The sequence below is a fragment of the Panthera onca genome, chromosome C1 (assembly GCF_046562875.1).
Source record: "Panthera onca isolate mPanOnc1 chromosome C1, mPanOnc1 haplotype 2, whole genome shotgun sequence".
Taxonomy (NCBI): Eukaryota; Metazoa; Chordata; class Mammalia; order Carnivora; family Felidae; genus Panthera; species Panthera onca.
This window is the reverse complement of record NC_138346.1, coordinates 49,762,126-49,783,903: the sequence shown is the minus strand read 5'-3', so window position 1 is coordinate 49,783,903 and position 21,778 is coordinate 49,762,126.

Below are 21,778 nucleotides of genomic sequence, written 5' to 3'. Positions count from 1 at the left end.
TGTGCTGAGTATGTAGCCTGTTTGGGATTCTCATTCCCTCTCTCTCTCTCTCTCTCTCTCTCTCTCTCTCCCTCTGCCCCTCTCCCCTGCTCATCCTCTCTCTCTAAAAATAAAAAATAAAAAGATTTTTAAAAATAAATATTACAAGTTGCACTCGGTTCAAAGATCTGTAACAATGCACTAAAACTTGATTTTCTAATGTTTCTAGAACTTTAATAGCATACTGTTCAGATTACTTTATACTACTTTTTTTCTTGTTTACAAAAGTGTTTTGAATTCACATTCATTTATTACCTACATAATAAATTCATAAAACATTATAAAATTTAGTGCTACTAAGGGAACTATGGAATTAATCTTATTCAGTGGTCTTTTTTTTTTTCTAACATTTGACAAAATATTGTCTGGCAAGGCCAAGAATTAAACTATGATTTCTTGATTTTAGGAATCATGGTTGGATTCTTCAGATATCAGCTTAAAGGTGACGTAATTTAGAAATTATGTGAAAATCCCTGATTCCACAAACTACACTAAGTGCTACAGTTGTGTGATCTTCATGTACCTATACATCCATTACTCTCAAACACACTGCTTAATTATCCATCATTATCACAAGTTTATAAACTTATAGAGCTGCAACTATGGTATTTTATACTTACATGTCTTATCCCCAATGCTGTAAACCCACTCACAAAAAAGAATTTGGTAAATATTTTTTAAATAAATACAATAAAGAGGCTATGGGAAAAGCCTATTTGCAAAGTTTGATTTATAATCACTAAAAAATATATTAAACAATGCAAATGTCTTTCAACTGGAGAATGTTTAAACAAACTGTGGTACATCCATGCAATTGAAACTACTTTATGATGAAATAGAAAGAAAAAAATATACACAACAATATGAATGAACCACAAACCCATGATTGCAAGTAAAAGAATCCAGATATGAAGGGTGATGTATTGTATGATGTTATTTATAAAATTTCATAAAAAGGCAAAATTATAAAAACATAAAGCACATCAATGTTTTTTAAAGGGTTTTTAAAGGGTGGGGTGATGGTTGACTAAAAACGGGCAAGGGGAAATTTTGGAGGTGTCAATATTATATCTTGATTGTGGTGTTGATTACTCCACTTTATTCATTTGCTATTTATATTTTTTGTTTTGATAGTACATCATTCAGGTTTCAGCAAGAAACAAAGAATCAGAAGGAGATGCCTATTGAGAAATTTATTGCATGAAATTGGCTTAAGCAATTGTGGGGCTGGCTACACAAGTTCAAAGTCCAGAGAGCAGGCCATCAAGAAGAGTAGGCTGGAACACCCAGTCTTGGGCTAAAGTTGCTGCCCACAGGTAGAATGTATTCATCAAGGAAGCCTCAGACCTGCTCTTAAAACTTTTCAACTGTATCAGGCCAACCAAATAACCTAAAATAATTTCCTTCACCTAAAATTTTGCAACTGATTATGGGCTCTAATCACATTGACAAAATACCTTAACATCAACACCTAGATTAGTGTTTGAATAACTGAGAATTATAGACTAGCTAAGTTGACATCAAAAGACTAGTTTTTAGCACTCCTTTGAAATCAGTATTTCCTGGTCTTCAAGGGGAAAAAAATCCTCATTTCTTCTATGCAATTCTTTTCTAGTCTTAGGAAAGATTTCCACAATTGTATTTTTCTTCAGTTCTAATCCATCATATGTTTAGATTCGGTTGCATTCCCTTCATATGTTATTGCTAGGTGTCTACCAAAAACATTTAACCTTAAATAATAACCCTTTATCTTAATTTATTCTCTGCTAAATATTGGCCTAATTTGTTATAATTTTATTTTAGCAGGTGAGAGATGGGCTAGATGGGGGATGGGTACTAAGGAGGGTGCTTGTGATGAGCACTGGGTGTTGTATATTAAGTGATGAATCACTGAATTCTACTCCTGAAACCAATATTTCACTGTATGTTAACTAACTAAAATTTGAGTTAAAAATAAGGAAAAAAGATTATTTTAATATTATGTCTATTATAGCCTTAGAGAAAGTCCCCTGTAACTATAAAATGCAGAAGAAACAGAATTTAACAATTATTTATATGTGTCATTGATACTCACATGTAAAATTCAGCAGTTAAATTTGTTATTATAAAACAATACCAGTATTTATGGCTTCTAAACAAATGCAAAAGAGCTTTAATCTCTTTTTAACAAGGATTTGTGCTAGAAACACACTTCCAGAACGGTTTCAGAAATGCTTTATCCAATCTTAGGACTCCCACATGAATGAGTTTATGAAAACCTATAACCTCTTCTAAATGTATCTAACATAATAAAGAAAATTGATCATTGTTCAAGAGGAATGTATCTTGTGTACAAATAGTTGTGTAAATTTTTAATATCATGACTGTAAGAATTCTAGAATGTTTAAAGACACTGTTCCTTAGAACAATGATTTCATTACACTTTTTAAAGGTTAACATAAAAGTAAAATGAAAAAAGAGAAAGAAAATGAAACAAACTATTAAACATATATGGGTTTATAGAAGCTAACATAATTCTCAATTTGTTTGAAGACTTGGATATGAGGATACTGACAGTATCCCTAGATTTCATCAATAATGAGGAAGAAATAATGAAAATAAAGATGAATCACATATCTCTTTTATCAAGTAGAAAACATTCAATAATTGTCTTTTTGAAAAGCACCACAACATGAGGAAAACAGTGTCCTGTTCTTGCTACAATCATCAAATTTTTTGCTTTTGTTACTCAGTAGATAAAATTCAAGAGAGTTTTTACTACATTTTTTTAGAAAGCTGTAAGTTCAGGGACTGTACTTCTTTTCCCTAATAGGGTGAAATATGTTTCCATAAGAAGGCAAGTAAGAAACATCTGTGTCACAGGGTGTAGCATTTTATGCGTCTGTTGAATTGCACTGAGACAAAAAAAAATAAATTGAAAATTGAAAGGTAGAAAAATACATATTATTTTATCTGCTTAAGACTGTAATGATTTGAACCGTTAAAATATTTGTGGGGAAAAAAAGCTTTCACCAGGAATAACTGGCAAAAAGGGTGATATTGATGTATATTTTTGCTTTGTGAAATCATAATTCTAAGATAATTGTATAAATCCCACTCTCCTATACAGTACAAATGATAATGCAGCTTTGGGGAGAGGAAAGAGGAGGATAGTTGTAAACATTTAAAAAACTTCATCTGAAAAATATGTCTCAAGAACTTTACTATTTTAATTTCATAGACTAATAACTTCATAAAATTTCCATTCAAGTGTCCTTAATAACAAAGGAGAGTAAACTGTACACTGAGGATCTAGGGGACACATCTCAAAGCAAATGATTTACCTAGACTTGTGTCTAGTTTTTAGTGTTTACATTTATTATTGTATTCCTTTAGTATGTACTATTCATCACATTTTACTGTAGAGAGTTCACTAAACCTTCCAGCAAAACTGATATCCAAGGAATATGTGCTAACTTCATCCAGTTACTTTTCATATCCCTGGAAGTATTCACAGCATTATTAGAAGGAAAAAAAAGCCTTGTTAGTTTTTGTATAATTTTTCATGTGTGGTTTCTTTGCAGGTAAAAGAGGTAAAAAGTTTTTATGTAAAATTATATGTTCCATTACAGTATATGCTTTTGATGAATAGACTTCAGAAATCCTCATTGTTCCAGAAATGAGGTATTTTAGCTATTATCTAAAAATGAAGTAAAAGACTTTAAAACTCAATGAAAATAAGTGCCGTAACACCTGATCCTTTTCCTCTTAACATTGCTACCATGCTGCAACGCATCCCCAACCACACAATACATGTCCCTTAGCCACTCCAATAAAATGGTATTGGATCTTAAAAAATATTCCTCATTTTTTTTGGTTCAATTGCAGTATGTAAAAAATGTGGAACACATCAGTCTTTACAAGGTTAAGCTAAAACAAACAACAAAACAAAACTTGACTTTTATTGGAGTCATCAGATAAATGAAGTGTTGCAGAGTAAATCATCACCCTGAAAATTAGATGTATTCAGAGGATCACAGCTGAGATCTGCTTACCTGGAGAAAAAGCCATTTGAGCCATAAACTGTCAGGAACACTTAAATGGTAACTGTCACAAATGGTTGGAGTGTGACAGAGTATATAGCCTAGCTTAATAGTGAGGAACTCCTGGGGGCCCACAGTTTTAGTTGGACCCTCATACTTTTGTGGGCCTCATCTCTAGCAACCCCATTAGTTCCTCATGATGAGGATCTGAGAAAGGTTTCCTTGTGGAGCTTATGTAAGGAGAAAAAGAATAATAATGGTGACATACATCCAGGGCCTTCTCTATAATAAAAGCCACCCTCTAAGGAAAAATAATTTACTTGATGCTTGTGCCAGCTGGAGATGGGTATGCCTCCCATTCCAGTCCCCTTTACACTTTTAATATCACATAAGCGGGCAGGGAATAGTCCACAAGGGACGGGTTTCAAGGAAATTGATTAGGAACACTGCAGCCTAGTAAGAGAATAGAGGGAAGGAGAAAAAGCCCGTATCATGTGAAAAATATACGAGAAGGCGAGATCCCTGAAACACAGGTCCACTAAAAGATGGAGATTTAATTGGAAAATTAAAGAAATTGTGTTCCTCATATACACCTTACCACTACCACAACAGAAAATGCCCTGGCATAAGAACAAGAGATTATAACTGAATGAGCTGCAAGATATAGACTCTCTCCGAGTAAGAGTACTTAGGGAACCCTAAAATGTGGAGGAGAGGTAAAACCAAGGGCACTACAGGAATAGTGCCCTCATAGGTACCCATAGCTACAGCAAACATTAAACACAGCCCGACTTTCACCCATATTAACACAAATACTCAACTAAGGGCCTATTTACCTCAATTGCTACTACCTAATATTATTGATAACTGGACATTACAATGTGTTTGAATTTCAACAAAATCATAAGGCAGGTCAAAAAGGCAAGGAAAAAGCCACACTTTGAAGAAACAAGGCAATCATCAGAAACAGACTCAGATATGACACAGATATTGGAATTATTATATGGGGAATTTAAAATAACGTTTCACCACACCTAAAAATTGTAAATGTGTGAGGTGATAGGTATGTTAATTAGCTTGGTTGTGGTAATCAACATATAGGTATATCAAACCATCATGTAGCACGTATTAATTATACATGTGTTTTGTCAGGTATACTTCAAAAAAGCTAGAAAAAATTAAATAAAATAACTATGACAAATATGTTATGAGTTCCTATGGAAAAACAGATCACAGAAAACTGGGTAATGTAAATAGGGAAATGGAAACAAATAAAAAATCTCAAAAGGAAATGCCAGAAATGAAAAAGACTAACAGAAATGAAGAATGTCTTTGATGGCCTCATCAGTAGACTAAACACAGTTAACAAAATAATACATGAACTTGGAGAGGGGTCAATAGAAATTTCCCAAACTAAAACACATACAGAAAAAATGAAAAATATATAGAACATCCAAGAACTGTAGGATAGTTATATCAAAAGATACAACTTACATGTAATTTAGAATACCAGAAAGAGAGCAAGGAGAGAATAGAGCATAAAAACTATTTTAACTAATGATGACTCCGAACTTTACAAAATTAATTGCAGACACGAAAACAAATTCCTGGTGCATGAGTCTCAGAGAACATAACCAAGTAAAATAAATGCCAATAAATGAAATTAGGCATATCATATGCAAGCTCCAGTAAACCAATGACAAAAAAAAGATATTTTTGAAAGAAGTAAGTGGGCAGGCTTATTTATAGAGATACAAGGATAAGCATTATAACAGAATTTTCACAAGGTATTAGGCAAGCAAGGAGAAAATAGAGTGAAAGACCACTGATCTAGAATTCTATACAAAGTAAAATTATTGTTCAAAGTAAGAGTAATAAAAACTTACTGAGACATACAAAACCTATGGGAATTCACTGCCAGCAGACCTTTTCTGCAAGCAATGGTAAAATAAGCTTTCAGGAAGAAGAAATATGGCGTAGATCAGAAACATGTATCTATATAAAGAAAGGAAAAGTTTTACCACTGGAGTCATAATTACTGGGAAAAAAAAACTTTGTAAAAAAATATATCTGGTATAATGAAAAAAGATAAAATGCAAAACTACAAATGCTATATAAAACCAGAGAAGAAAGGTAGAGGACAGACATAAATAGGAATAAATGTGACAAAGGGCAAACACTAACAACAATGATAAATATTAACCCAATATAAAATATAATTTTAAATACAAATGATCTAAATAAGCCAATTGAAAAACAAATTGTCAGTGTATAAAAAAAAACAAGAACATACTTAAAGTGTATATACTTCGTGTGTGTGTGTATATATATATATAAGCACTATATATATGTGTGTATATACACACACACACACACACACACACACACACGCACACATACACACACATTTTATGTAATCAGGTTGAAAGTAAAGAGGTAAAGAAAGATATAACATGACAACACAACTCAAAAGAAAGCTTGTGTGGCTTTGTTAATTCCATCCAGACAAGGCAAACTTTACAATGAGAAATATCATTAGGGGTGAAAAAAGGGCATTGTATAATGACAAAGGAATCTATTATCCGAAATGACAAACAACATTAAACATACATGCAACTAACATCACAGTGTCAACATATGTGAGGCAAACTGATAGAACTGAAAGGAGGAATAAACAAATTCACTTATAGTTGGGGGGTTTCAAAACCCCTTCTTTAGTAATTCATAGATCAAGCCCACAGAAAATCAGTAAGGATATAGAGGACTAGAACAACACTATCAATCAACTTGAAGTAATTGACATTTATGGAATAATCCTAGCTGTTTGTCCAGTTGATTTGAATATATATGTCTACATAAAAACTTGCATAAGAATATAACAGTCTTTTTCATAATTTCCCCAAACCAGAAACAACTAAGATGTCTTTCTGTGGGTATATGGATAAACAAACTTTGATACATCCATACAGTAAATATTATTCAATGATAACAGAGAATAAAATCTCAGGCCATGCAAAGACTTGACTGAGTCTTAAATGCATATTATTAAGTGAAAAAAGCCAGCCTGAAAAGACTAAGTCCTCTATCATTCAATGTATTGGACATTTTGGAAAAGGTGAAACTATAAAGACAATAAACAGATCAATGGTCTCCAGAGGCTCGAATAGGTAGAGAGTTGACTAGGTTAAGCAGAGATCATTTTTTTTAGGAGGGTGAAATTATTTTGTATGATACTCTAATGTTGGATCATAACAGTATTTGTATCTAGAATTTTGTAACACAAAGAGTGACCCTTAATGTATGAAATTTATAAATCATTTAGGAAGTTAGAGGTGCCAGGATGGAATGCCTGATGTGACAAAGGTATATATTTGTATTATAAATGTATGAGAAATCCTCACTAAATCATGTGGGGAAATAAGTGCAAACCTAGGTAATTTTGAAATAAATTTACTGTCTAAGAGTAAAGGCATAATTAACTGTACATAAACACTGTATTCTACTTGTTACACTTGTTTCCCATTGAAGTAAATGTTAACTCTGAAAAAATTATGTATGTATACTGGAATTGAACAACTAAGTAAATGGATGGCAAATGGTTAGGACTAAGTTTCTTGTTGGGGGGGGATATAAATAAGCAAGGAGTTCCATGTAACAGTGGATTACAATTGGAGACATCAGTATAAGCTCATGTTTAGTTTAATATAGATACAGATGGTTACTATAGAATTATTCACAGATATTTGCATATACATGGCTTAGTATTACACACCTATATTTCCTTACTCTGTCAGTTGAGAGAGCCTAGTGGCAATGTCATCCCAGTAGCAATGAGAATACCTAATGTTCAGGTCTTGCTTTCTAATACCACCCTCCAATAAAAGGAACCAGGAATCTTGGAGTAATGGCGGATTTGGGGGTTACAATAGCAAATATATGAGATAAACTTGGAATATTTAGGGTGCCAGAAATCAAGGAAGGGCTCAAAAGAAACCCCAAACAAACAAACCCCACAATGATGGAAATATGTCAAAGGGACACAGGAGCCAACTGAAAGAGCTCCCAAGAGACTTTTGGGAGCCAATTTGTACAATATATGAAGTAGTATTGGATTATAACCAAAGTATAAAATAAATAACCATGAGTTCATACCCATATAAATAAATGATTAATAAATAAATAAATGGAAGAATAGATACATCTCCCATGCCAAAGAATTCCAAATAATTTATGTACATACTTCCCACTCAAGGAGATAGAACATAAATCCCCAGTCCGTAAGTGTGGGCCTTTCACAGTGATTTCCCACAGAAGAGCACAGTATAAAAAGGAACAAGACAAGACTAACTTTACACTAGAGAAATCTGAGACACATTACTACCTTAACCAGGTGATCAAGGTCAATATTAATAGTGATAATTTATGTTGATAGCATATACCCTTGATCAAATGTGATGAGAATGGCAATTTACCAGCGTGGACTTCTTCTCTTAAACCCATAATCCCAGTTGAATTATAAGAAACACATCAGACAAATCGCAATTGAGAACATCCTACCAAATACCTGACCAGAATAGGAAATTGACACAGCTAAGAGGAGAGTAGGGAGATACGATAACTAAATGTAATATGATATTCTGGACAGGTCCTGGAGTAGTAAAAGGACACAAGTAGAAACTAAGGAAATCTGGATAAAATAAGAATTTTATTTGATAATGTGTCAATATTTTTTCATTAATTGTGACACAAAGACCATATGATGTCAGATATTAATAATAATAATAGAACTGGGTATGCAGCAGATGGGAACTCTATAGTATCTTTGTAATTTTTCTGTGAATTAAAATTTATTCTAAAATAAGAAATCTTACTTTAAAAGTGTAACAGTTTTCTGTTTGCCTATGAATACATTAGTTGTTTTTTTTTTCTCTTAAAATTAGAGATCAGCAGGTTTGAGGAGAACAGAGGAAGTTACATACCAATTTTGAATTGATCGTGGACTTGAGAGAGCAACATAATGAGAAAGGATACTTACATATAGCATCAAATATACATTTCTTATCCTTCTGCCAAGCTGTGTATCTTACAGAGCAGCTCACAATTAGGTCTTGAACAAACAGACCTAAGTTGTCATTGTAATAGAGCATTCTTACTGATATTCATAATGACAACTCTAAATTTATTAATATACCAAAATTATTAGAATACTCTGTTTACTAGAGTATGTAGTATATTTAAAAATAATGACCAAAAATTTTAAGAATACTGAAAATTCATCTAACTAGACACTTAAATCCCTAATTATAGTAGGTAAATTATTTCCTAACTATATATACTGAATTCCACAACAGCAATTAGATTGTATATAAATGATGTTTCCATTAACATTTTCCTAGGAATGAAGTTGCATTATATGAAAAGTATATTCTCATTTGACCTTTTGTTGCATATATTCTTTGATTCTTAATATTAAGCTGTCTTGTATTTCTCGATTAATAAATGAACTATTATGTTCTTGCATAAATTAAAATGGCTTTTTATTGCCATTTTACATGAATGATACTTTGTCTTTATATGGAACTATTATGTTAAAATGTTTTCTCCTTTAAGAAAACAATAACTTCTGACAGTTTATGCAGCATTGCAAAGGAAAACTTGAGGAAAAACTTTTTTCCTCTTTCTTTGTAGAGTGATATTAGATGGAAGATATTTGTAGCTACTTTATTTTTTCATCCTGGAAATTTCATAATGTCATTCACCATTATTTAATTGTAGGTTAATTTATTAATTTAGGCTGTATTACAAGCAATCAAACTATGTCTTTTTAATCCAAATTAAGGATATAAAAATGGGTTAAATCAATGCTCTTTAATACCCTCCTGGTCAGTGCTGTGATTCAATATTTGATGCGTTTGCTACTCTGAGTCAATTTGTTCTTTATTGTTCTTATCTTGTGTGTTTTTTTAATCTTTAAAATGTTTATTTTTTGAGAGACAGAGACAGAGAGAGACAGTCAGTGAGTGGGTGGGAGGGCAGAGTGAGAGGGAGACACAGAATCTGAAGCAGGGTCCAGGCACTGAGCTGTCAGCACAGGGCCCCACGCAGGGCTTGAATTCACTGACTATGAGATCATGACCTGAGCTGAAGTCAGATGCTTAACTGACTGAGACTGTGCCCCTTATTTTAATGAGGAGTTGGAGGTGAATATTTAAGCACTGCTAATATGCTAATATGCTAATGAGTATTAATTTTGCATTGCTTTCAATATCCACATTCATCTACTACTTTCTTTGTTACTCTAAAATTTTGTGGGAAACTGTCCAACTCTTCAAAGCCCTATCTCTAGGTCTTGTGTCCTTCGTTATCAGTCTCCTTCAGGACATAGAAACCATCAAACATGGCTAATGCATGATTTTTCTCCATAGTTTCTCCATCTATTACGTTTGTATGGAAAAGACAGATTGGATTTCAGTTACCTCTCCAATCCTAGTTTGAACCTTCTCACTGCTTTTTTTCTGCCTACTTTTGCTCTTTATTTGTGTGTGCATATGTGACAAATTATTTTAATCAGTTCTAATTTTTATTTAAATTATCTTAGTTAATACTTTATATACTTTTTCACCTTTTCAATAAATGGTATGACAACTCAGTTGTGTGTTATTCTAACATTCTTCCTCACTAATAATGCCTAATGTATAATGGCATCATTCTAAGCCACAGTCACTAGCATGTCATTATAGGTGATTATTTTCTAATTACTTAGGTTGAAGAATTCAATTTATTTTGATTGAAGTTTCTTAATATTTGCTACTGCCTTTGGTTGTTTGGACCATTTTCTCAGTCTTTTACCAATATTTTTCTTACAGTTTTGAAAATTTTTAAAGGTTCAAGATTTATTTTTTTAAATCAGGATTTTCTTTCTTTCTTTCTTTCTTTCTTTCTTTCTTTCTTTCTTTCTTTCCTTCTTTCTTTATTTCTTTCTTTCTTACATTTGTTTGTTTGTTTGTTTGTTTAAGCAATCTCTACACCCAACATGGGGCTCAAACTCCCAACCCTGCGCTCTTCCAGCTGCCAGCTGCACCCGTCAATTTCTTTTTAAAAAACTTGGTTACCATTTTAGTATATTCCTACCTCAGTGTAGAAAAGTCTAGCTACCAATTTTAAAATACAGTAAAAACAAACAAAATAAAATAATACACCAAAATAAGTAGCATAGTGATATTTTTCAACTAAATGTTTTACTTTTAACTCAGGGTGACTTTACAGGCCTCTTAAGACAATGGATTACATGAGCATTTTCAGTTCAGGAACAATTTCTTGATGGTCCTTCTCTGCTTCTTAGACCAGTGGACTTTAAAATGACCTTTTAGAATGCTGATCCTTTTATTTGAGATCTCAACTCCAAGCTTCAACTGGATCAGCTTATATAGAAGAAGGCCTCATTTGAACAATGGTTTGCAGCTAAAAATAATGTTTATCCTATCATCCTCAATTTAGCAAATAGTGTAAAACAAATACTTGAAAAATATCCTAAGTATTATTGGAAATATGACAGATCAGTCATTTAGCCCATCAGTCATAAGAGAGTTTACTTGTAAATGACATCTCTATGTTTCAATGTAACACAATCACAAATGGGAAGATAAATAACACCCATCACTCTCTACTCCATATGCATTCCATTAGAGTAAACACATTAGTTATTCCTACACTAAATGAGGAAGTCATGTAGCTTATCACATTTTACTTGAGAGCTTTGAAAATTTATGTAAGTTTGCAGAGACGTAGCACCTTTATATACCCTTGGCAATAAACCTGTAGGGATTTTATTGCCTTTTTAGTAACACTATTGTAACTGCATGGAAAGAACCTCATATCTACCAATAGAGCCAAATTCCTTATCTAGAAATCCTAATATTGAGATGCTTTTTACTCTTCCTTCTTTCTTATCCCCACCCTCTATTCCATTATCATTCTAAAGCTTTGTCTGCACTCAAATAACTGGATATTCCAAGCCTATCTATTTCTCTATACTGATGGATTTCTAGTCCTTGGATTCAAACCCTAGACTACCATGCTTTTCTAATTTTATGGCTAATCAAATTTCCTGCATTTCCTAAATCTAGAATCTCAAACACACCGACTACTTATATTTGTGATACCCAACTGAAGTCCTCCATTCTAAATAGTTTCCCATTCTTTGTATCTTCTGACCAGTATAATCCTATTATTACTTATGACTTGCTGTGAGTATTCAATTTTACTTTTGTACTCTGATAGCACAATTAAGCACCCTATTTCCAATAATACAATCACTAAAATGTTTTACATAGGAATAGCTGAGTAGAATTGGAAACTTAGAAAATTGGAAACTGAGACAATGTGATAAACTTGCCTTTTTATTTCAAGCCATATAAAAATGTTATCATACTGGTAATATCCAAATTAATGCTTACAGTGTAAAGTATTTGGGCTTTAATTTAATTGGTTTATCTGTGTAACGAATGTAAGTTGCTTTTGTTTATGTCATTCTGTATTTTAGTGGCATTTCAGCTTTTCAACATGTAAAATAAGCTATCCTAGGTACAGTTAATTTCTCTATAGGATGTAAAATAAGGTCATTAAATTGGCTATGATAATTCTAGCTGATAGAGACTTAACATGGCCCTTTCATTTTAATACTGTTCAATTTTTAAAATAGAAATTGTTCGTATTATTGTGAATTAATAGAGTAACTGCAAAACCATAAGGGTTTTCTCACTTTTTATGTGATCAAAAAAAGCAACTATAAGAATCAATTGAAATTAACTAACCACTTGATTAAATTGCAATCAAACACTGTTTACTCATGTGTGTTTTTCTTAAGTATGATTTTATGGACTAAACTAATCCAAACTAATATACGTGCTAGTTTGGAATAACATATTTGTATGTGTGTGTGTGCATGCGTTCTCGCGTAATAATCTATTGTGATTAAGTATAATTATATCTATTGGTAAAAGTATGCTATTCACATGAAGGATGATGAAATTAATTCATGGTTGCCTAACAAAAAATTATCAAGCATGTTAACAATATTTTGTGATGTTGAAGATCATTTGTGAGATACGATTGTAGTATTTGAGAGTATAGGCTCTAGGCTACCAATCTTTATACCAATGATCTGCATGTCAGTTTTTCTACCTACAAAATGCAAATAGTAATGTTGTTTAACTTCTAGTGTTACTGTAAAGATTAAGTGAGATAATGTAGATACAGTTTTAGGTACCATGTGCATTGTACAGTAAGCATTCAAATGTAACATAGCACCATCTTTTATTGTTAATACACTCAGTTCTTTGATAGAATTCCCAAGAGGCCAGAGATTCCAGAATGATATATAAATCATAGAGAGTAGAGTTGCTATTTGAAAAAATGCTTGGATCTCTATGATTTATGCTTCACTGGCTCATTGGCAGAAGAAGGTCACATTTACATTTCTGTCCAAATTATTGGACAAGAAATCTCCCACTTGTTAACAAGCATTCTAATATTTTGCAGGTGTCACAATTCTACCTATTTCTATAACTCCCAGGTTTGTTCATCTACTTTTAAGAAATAATTCTTTATTAGTTCGAAGTACCCCAGAGAGTAGCACAAGTAACTCCAATTCACCCTTTCAGACTAAACTACGTCTATTGACCAATGGACAGCACTTCCCTTTTATTTCAATTGCCACTCTGCTGCCTGTTTATTTCCATTGCCACGGAAAGTCCTGCTGCTCCTGATAGAACTGAAGGATCTAGATGTTTGGATAAAGTGCCACACTAAAGGTTGAGGAAAGAAGTAGTCTTAACTTCTGCTCTCTGTGGTCCCATTCCTTCACTAACCATCACTTTCACCTCTTTCAGCTGCTGCTGGTGTGACTCTATCTTCTGCTAGTTGGCAATCATTTTTCTCAATGTCACATTTTATGAAGGGTGAGCCATTGCAGTATTTCCTAGGTGCGTAATTGTAAAGGTCTTCATAGTCCATTCATAGTCAAGTACCCATTTACATAAAGAAAACTCGTTGCTCCCGAATACAAAATTGGGTTCTGGAACTAGCTTCATTGTGTTTGGTGTTGGTATTAAGTCTGATTTTCTGACCTAGACCTGTTGAAAGTGGGTTTCATGAGAGTCAAGTTTATTGTTATTATTATTTTCAGTATGGCTATTTGAAAGGGTGCATGTTTTCTTTTATTTTAATTTTAACATGGGATAGGAGAGTAGCAACAATTTTCTAAACGTCTTTTTACAAGACACCTGGACAGTCACTATTTAAATATTTAGATACAAATACTTATGGAGGATGTTATCCAAGTCCATTGTGCAGCACCAAATTCACTGAGGGTGAGATATTATTTTATAACACCTCCCAAATGTGCTTATGCCCAGGCAATACTCACCTAAATTTCTCAATAAAATAGACAGGATCAGTAGTTCATGCTATTTCTATTTCTTCACTTTCAATTGATCATTTTTATTGATGAAGGAAATAATAAAATTATAACTCTTTTTAATGTCTTCAAGTATTATACAGGGAAAATTATTATTAGCAGAGACTTGGAAAGTGCAATATCAATAGCTGGTTCCGTGGTTTGTAAAACACAAAAATTATTCTATATGGACAAAATTCTCAATTATCCATGAAAAACAAAATTAATTGTGCCTTAAGGCACCTGGTGGCTCAGTTGGTTTAAACGTCGGACTTCAGCTCAGGTCATGACCTCCCAGTTGGGTCGTGAGTTTGAGCCCCACATCGGGCTATGTGCTGACAGCTCAGAGCCTGAAGCCTGCTTCAAATTCTGTGTCTCTTTCTCTCTCTCTCCCTCTGTGCCCCTCCCCCGCTCATGCTCTGTCTTTGTCTCTCTCTCTCTCTCCCAAGAATAAATAAACATTAAAAAAAATTAAATTTGCCTCCCAGGAATTTTCTGGAAGGAATAAAGTTTAATTGTATGAGCAAAACAAATACCAGTAGTAGCACATAGATGCATTAATTAATTTCATTATATACTTATATATAATTATAATTTCAATATAATTTCATTAGATATATATTTCTATTAGGAGATGATTGACTTTTCCATACGATCAGATAGATTATTTAATTTTTTCTATACAATTATTTCTGGAGTAGTTTACACAAATATATTACATTTATCTCCACATAGAATATATATATTATAAATTTTAAAATTATTTTAGAACATGAGGGATGATTTGCCATTGGAACTTAATCTCTTAAATTTTATTTCAGTTTTGGCAACAGGATGTCAGAAATTGACTGCAAAGTTATTGATTATTATAGAGTGGCTTTAAAAGCAAAACATTTTTTTTTGGATTTTAAACATAATTTTGCAACTATTTTTATTTGATATTTAGAACATTCTTATGAAATAGATGGAAGAACACTCTAAATTTGAGTTTCCACTGATAACCTGTGAAAAGAAAATAGCACTTTCAAGACAAGACCCTGAGTTTTGTGAAGTTTATGCTTTCCATTTGTGTATTGAACAAGATGATTAAATAATAATAGAATCTAGACACCTCTCCAAAGACAATGTACAGTTGGTAGATGAGCATATGAAAAGACACTTAATATCATATAATTAGGGAACAGCTAATTTAAAAAAATGAGTTACTGCGACACACCTATCAGAATGGCTAAATCTGAAACCCTGGCAACAATAAATGTTGGCAAGGATGTGGAGCAACAGGAAATTGCATTCATTGCAACTGGGGATGCAAAATGTTATTACCACTTTGAAAGAGGTTGGTTGTTTCTTACAATGCTAAACATAGTCTTGCCATATGATCCAGCAATCTTGCTGCTAGACATTTGCCCAAAATAATTGAAATTCACAAAATCCTGCACACAAATGTTTATAGCAGCCTTATGCAAAATTGCCAAAATTTGGAAGCAGCCAAGATGTTCTTCAATTGGTAAGTGAATAAACAAACTGGTATATCAGCACAGTGGGATATTATTTAGTAATGAAATGAGCTCTCAAGCTATAAAAGGACATGGGGGAAACTTAAATGCATATTGTTAATTGAATGAAGACAGTCTGGGTGGCCTGGGTGGCTCAGTTGGTTAAGCTCTGACTCTTGATTTCAGCCAGGTCATGATCTCATGGTTTGTGAGTTTGAGCCCCACATGGACCTCTGTGCTGACAGTGTGGAACCTGCTTGGGACTCTCTCTCCCTCTCTCTCTCTTCCCCTCCTCCACTCGCATGTGCTATCTTTCTCAAAATAAATAATTTTCCACTATGATTTCCACTATGATTTCCACTATGTGACATCCTGGAAAAGTCAAAACTATAGAGGCAGGAAAAAGATAATGGCCTCCAGAGACTTGAAGGTAAGAAGGGAGGGGTGAATAAGTGGAGTATAGGCAATGTTTAGGGCAATGCACCCATTCTGTATGCTACTATAATTGTGGATATATGACATTATACATTTGTTAAAACCCATAGACCTGTGCAACACAGAATAAACCTTAATATAAATATAGACTTTAGTTAATAATAATGCATTGATATTGGTTCATCAGTCATTAACAAATATATCACAGTAATGCAAGATATTAATAACTGGGTAACACTGTGTAGGGGGATGGATTATGAGAACTCTACTTTTTACTCCATTTTGTGTAAACTTAAAACTAATCTAAAAAGTAAAGTATGTTAATTAAAATAAAATAATGATTTGAAGTCTTATATAACGTGTTTGTCACACTATTGTTCTATCATTATCATGTAAGTTGCTACCCTCAACTTATACACTGTTTTACATTTGCATATAAAATGTAATATGAAACAGAAAATGCATTAAAATAAATCTAAAGCATATAAAACAATTACTAATCATTTGGAAACTTAATAGCTTTCTTCATATAAGATCTGTTTTTCTCACAGCTGCTCAGAGAAAATGAATCCTGCAAGAATGACTTAATGAAATTTGTAACTATGCTTTTTCTCATTGATAATGGGCACTATGAAAACACTCAGCAAAATAAATGAGTACCTAAAATATCTTATTTTCTTTCATGTTTTCCATTCTATTTTCTTCATTACTGGCAATTATCACAAAAAAATATTTTTTGACTTGTTAATTTGATCATTTAAATGCTTTTCCCAAAAATCTTTATCTTGGTCTTGATGTTTATATATCTACCTAATTTTTCCATATTATTATTACTGCAACTGTTTTAATAAAATAAAGGTATTGTGTCAGATATTTTGGTATTTAATTTTTAAACAACATTCATATTATAGTATTTTGAGTTGACATAATGCTGTTCACTGGTGCCCTTACAAGGAATCTTATTATAATTATCCACTTAAGATACTGTATTTTTATGGACTAATTTTATATAATTTAAGATAAAATTTAAAGTACCTTATTTAAATTATTCTAATGATCATCCTATGGCCAAAAGAATAGAGGTAAACTTAAATGAGCAGAGGACAGCTATGCAGTATGTTTATGATGCAGTAATGGCATCACTCAAAATCTCTTTTCTCAGTCCTTAAAGAGAGGATTCTGTTTATCATTTCAGTTATAGTATTCTTAAATACTGTAGCTCTGTTCAGAGAAAGAATTTGCCGCAGTCAGAACTCTGGCTACACTGATGTAATGTTCTCAAAATGTGGTTCCCAGACTAGGGATCGCCAGCCTCAGCATCACCTGGAAACTTGCTAGCAATGCAAATTACTGGCCCTTATCCAGGACCTATTGGGTCAGAAATCTGGGGATGGAGTCCAGAATCTGTGTTTTCACAAGCCCTTCAGGCAATTTTGATCCAGGCTAGCATTTGAGAACCACTGTTCTACAGCCATAGGTACAGGTTTTAGTCTCAGCCATGGGACTAAGTCAAAGAGCAAAACAAATTATTGGACAGAGGAGCAGCTGTTAGTTAATGCTAAAACACTGATTAAAATTAAGGCGTAGATTCCACATGGCATAGTATACTTTAGATGCACATGCTCCTTTTTATTTTTTAAATGACTTATGATTAAGGTTAGATTATATTAATGAGAACTCTTCCCAATAGGGCTTGTACTCTGGAGCTAATATGGTTAACTGGAGCTAATAAATATCTCTGTCACAAAATAGATCACAGACTAGTACTCCTAAATTTAGTTTCTGAAAATCAAATCAGTGATATCAGGATATAAGTTTTCAAGGAGTAAGGTCATTTGATATATGACATTCTTATGGGGGGGCAGATTAATTAATCATTACACCTACACATTAACATGAGGAGTCTTCTTGACTATGCTTTTCTTTTTCTTTATTCTTTTTTTTTTTTTCGAGAGAGAGCAAAAGAGAGTGAGCGTGAGCAGGGGAGCGGCAGAAGGAGAAGGAGAGAGAGAATCTTAAGTAGGCTCCATGAATCTTAAGCAGGGCCAACCATGAAGCCCTATGCAGATTTCATAATCGTGAGATGACCTGGGCCAAAATCAAGAGCCCAACGCTTAATTGACTGAGCCACCCAGTCACCCCTTTTCTTTCCTTTTCTAATGAAAGCAGAGGATCTTCTCTGAGAAAATGTTAAAGAATGTGCAATAGTCAATGACTTCCTTGAAGTAAGTTAACTTATTGGGAAAGAAATTAATTTTGTCCATAAGACCAATAGTTTAAACCCAGACTAGTAATATATTAAAATGCAGGCTGATGACAAAAATGCTAAGTTTATGTGGAATAGTTAAACCATGAAGGAAAAATATAGTTGAATGCCAATGTGAAATAGTTTATGTTAGGGTTTTCTGCCTATTGCCCTGACATTCAACAACAACATTTCGAGGTTAAATGTGACAGATTTATAAAATTTATAAGAGCTATGTGGAAAGTAGTAGTTTACAAAAATAGAATGTATTTCCCCTTATCTCCAAATTTCCCTTTAAATTTATTTTTGTAAAATGTTACATTCTAATGTTGTTTTCTCTTGCCTAGGTTATGTAGCATAACTGAAATGTTCTGAACTGTAGGTATGATAATACTTCCATAGAATTTTTAAAAATCATTTCCTCACAATCTGATATCCCCCAAATAAACTGCCCCATCAATTTAGGAACTTGATTAAGTGATAAAATATCAATTTTTTTCTTTAATAATACAGCTCTTTCATTTCAATTACATAGTCAAGCACTACATTCCCAAGCCTCCTGTTGCAGCTTTGTGTGACTATATGACAAAGTTACGACCAATTAAATATAGCAAAGAAATGTCATATGCAACGTCAGAGCCATTTTCTTCAAGGGAAGGGGAATGCCCTCCATTTGCCCTTACTGCCTTTGAATTTGCTGAAATATATATGCAGTGATAACAGCAAGAGTGCTAATCCTAAATTGTAAGACAGAAGCCACATATTTAGCACGGCAGAACACCGAGGTAGAAGATCCTGAGTCACTGACACTGTTGTCAAGGTCAGCATATACACTGACTATCACAGATGAGGGAAATAAATTACTTTACTTAAGTTTTTATTGTTTTGGGGTCTTTTTAGAGAACCTGAAGTTTATTCTCACTGATCTACTGGGGAAACCTAATTTACTTCATGTTCTATTGTTTATAAATAGAGAGACAACACATTTATTGACATAAAATAAAAACAAAGAGATTTGCCATGGGGAAAAGCATTGTTATAGTGTGTTTGCCTTTTCAAATACTTGCCCTAATTCCTTTGATCCGGAAACTCAGTCAACAGTAATTATTAAGCATATTCTAAGCTCAAGATACTCCTCAAGACTTCAGGGATGCGATGGTAAGCAAACCAGCCAAAGTTGCTGCTCTTAAGGTGTCTTAATATTATTGGCGAACTGAAAGAGCAAACATACATAAATAAATAAATAAATAAATAAATAAATAAATAAATAAATAAATAAAATACATGATAATTAGATCAATTTATAGGCACAAAAGTTTAACTTTTTTGAAAATTAGGAAAAATTCCAAACAAGAATTATTGCATCTCCACTTAAAATCAGTTTAAAAAAAAGTTATCATTTAAAGAATTAAGATTCCTTCTTCATCCAAACTCCCTGACCCTAGCCCCCAAACCATCCAACTTAATGTAAACAGTATTAATCACCGTTAAGTGTCTATTGCATTCCCAGCCTTTCTGCCTTTCCCCTCTGCATATCGCTATCCATCTGTTTATCTGTCTGTAAAAATACATATGCTAATTTACTAATACCAAAATGAGGCCATACTGTGGTTATTGGTCTAATTAGATGAAAGTCCTACTTAATAAATAGAGACATAGAAGCAGAGTCACTCAGCAGAAGCATGCTGGGCCCATAAATAGAGACATAGCTATGTTTTAAAGAACTGATCTCCAATATACCATTGCATGCATTTTTATTAATTTTTGCTAGTTATTCTCCTTTAATGGACATACTGGTTTTTTTCCAATTTTAGGTATTACAAATGTTCTGCAGTGAGCACTGTCTTGTGCTTATATTTTTATCTCTTCATGGTATTATTTCTGTAAAATAGTTTGTAAGAACTGGGATGGCTGAGACATGGGGTATGCATTTTTAAAAATTTTATGAATAAAACCAATTTACCCTTCAAACAGTTGCATTAATTTACATTACCACTAAGTTTAAACTAATACCATGCTGTTAATCTATTTTTATTATGAATAATCTGATAGAAAATCTGTCAAAAATATCTTGTTTTTTTTTTTTTCTTTTGTGAATTGTTCCTTTATTTTTCCAGGACTTTTTGCTTTATGCATTTTGTTTTTATGTTTCGGTGCATAAATGTTTGTGAATGTTATATTATCTTTATCAGCTGTGCTCTGATATTTTCAGCCTCAAATTCTACTTCACAGGGTAGAAATGTAAATATACTATGATTTTATTCTTGCTGTTTGCCCTTAATTACTCAATTTTCTTACTAAATTTTTACACTCAACTTTATGACTTTAGATTTAGGCATATTAAAGGTTTTTTTTAAATATTTTTTTTTATTTTATTTTTGAGAGAGAGAGAGAGAGAGAGAGAGACAAAGCATGAGTGAGGGAGGGGCAGGGAAAGAGGGAGACATGGGATCTGAAGCAGGCTCCAGGCTCTGAGCTGTCAGCATAAAGCCCGATGCCAGGTTCGAACTCACAAACCATGAGATCATGACCTGAGCCAAAGCCAGATGTTAACAGACTGAGCTACCCAGGTGCCCCTAAATTTAGGCATATTAGATTTTATAATCTGAAAGGCTTTCCCTTTTATAGGAAAATTAAATTATTCCCATTCTTTTCTAAAACGTATGTGCTTGTAAGATGCCTTTTATTCCTCCTCTACTGTTAGTTATATTTTCATAATTTCTCTTTTTTTCTAGATCAAAAAAATAATTTATTTTCTTAGACTTTAATAATTAGTAAAATGTATTTTTTCTTCATGTAAAGGAAAATAATCACTTAAAATATGAATATATGCAAAATATCTAAAGAACAATAATATTTTACTATTGAGAGATTTACATATTAATCTTTGTTATAATATCATAAAGTCATTTTTTATGTCTTGTGAGTATGACTAGAGGTGTTCTTTTGTATATATAGATGCAATTTTATTTTATTCCTATTTTTAGGAGATATGAAATAACACCAGTGTTATTTCTTTATTTTATTTTAAATTCCAGTGTTATGTTAGTTTCAGATGTACAGTATATTGACTCAACAATTCCAT